General features: G+C 41.4%; 1 protein-coding gene across 1 annotated transcript in view; it reads right to left on the bottom strand.

Moving 5' to 3' along the window:
* The window catches only part of MGA (MGA, MAX dimerization protein), a 139,102-nt gene that overhangs the window by 136,879 nt on the left and 984 nt on the right, over positions 1 to 1,239 (bottom strand). The gene's annotated exons all lie outside the window — the stretch shown is intronic.

The following is a 1,239-nucleotide window of genomic DNA, read 5'->3' as shown; positions in this document are numbered from 1 at the left end:
AAAAAAAAAAAAAAAAAAAAAAAAAAAAAAAAATGGGTTGTTTTCCAATCTTGACTGTAAAGGCAGCTGATCAATGATTCTCTCTCATCACTGGTGTTTCTATCTCTCTCTCTCTCCCTTCCTCTCTGAAATAAACAAACATATTTTTTAAAAAGAAAATAAAGTACTATGCTAGAAAGACATAAACTATTATTATAATTGCTCAAAAGAGAAAACTATTGCCTGGCCAGCGTGGCTCAGTGGTTGAGTGTCCACCTATGAATCAGGAAGTCACAGTTCAATTCCCCATGGGGGCACAAGTCCCGATTGGAGGCTGGATCCCCAGTGGGGGGCGTGCAGGAGGCAGCCAATCAATGATTCTCTCTCATCATTGATATTTCCATCTCCCTCTCCCTTCCTCTCTGAAATCAATAAAAAAATATTTTAAGTGAAAACTAAAAAAATAAAAATTAAAAAGTGAAAACTATTATGATTATTCAATAAATGTTTTCCAGATTTGTGCTCCCAAAAAATTCAAATCCTCTTTAAGATACATCAAAGGGTAGCATAAAACCTAAGGAGGGATATGAAAAATGCATAATGTATGCCTGCTTCATTTTACTCAAGGCCTTGACCTTTGGTAAAATGAAGAGCTGGAGCTAGTAGTGAACGGCCATTAGCAAGTCCCTTCTAAGTACTTGTGTTTCCCCATCTCCACAGTTATTAACAACACTAATCTTGATTCCTTTCCAGGAAACACACAGGAACTAGATGTCTAAAAGAATCGTTTTCAAATAAGAAAGCGGGCAGTTACAGAGTATAAATGCTAGTGATAGTATGGACAGACATGCTGGAATATAATAACCAATTACCTCCACCAAGTTTCCTACATCACTGTAATGTTGGGGGAGGGGGCTGTTGGGGGTTTCTTCTTGTGGGGAGATGGCATTGGCTCATAATTATGAATAGTCTGCTCACTGTTAATTCCTTCGTCATCTGCATGACATTGGAATTAGGCGGAGGTCACATACCATACGAAGGACCTTTACAAAATAACCTATGCAGAGCTAAAATATAAATGAGGGAACGGAGACCAAGAGCGGCAACATGACTAGCTAATTACCACGGCAGCCAAGGTTTAGCCCCCCCCCCGTCTCTAATCCCCGGACCGCGGCTTATTCCACCACACCGCGCAGGGTCCCCGCCAGGCTTGACACGCTTCGAGGGGGAGGAGTAAAAGCACACAGTCCCGCCGCGGCG

This window comes from Myotis brandtii, unplaced genomic scaffold (assembly GCF_000412655.1).
Source record: "Myotis brandtii unplaced genomic scaffold, ASM41265v1 scaffold133, whole genome shotgun sequence".
Classification (NCBI taxonomy): Eukaryota; Metazoa; Chordata; class Mammalia; order Chiroptera; family Vespertilionidae; genus Myotis; species Myotis brandtii.
The sequence above is the reverse complement of the archived record's forward strand: the minus strand, read 5'-3'. Positions and strand labels throughout refer to the sequence as shown.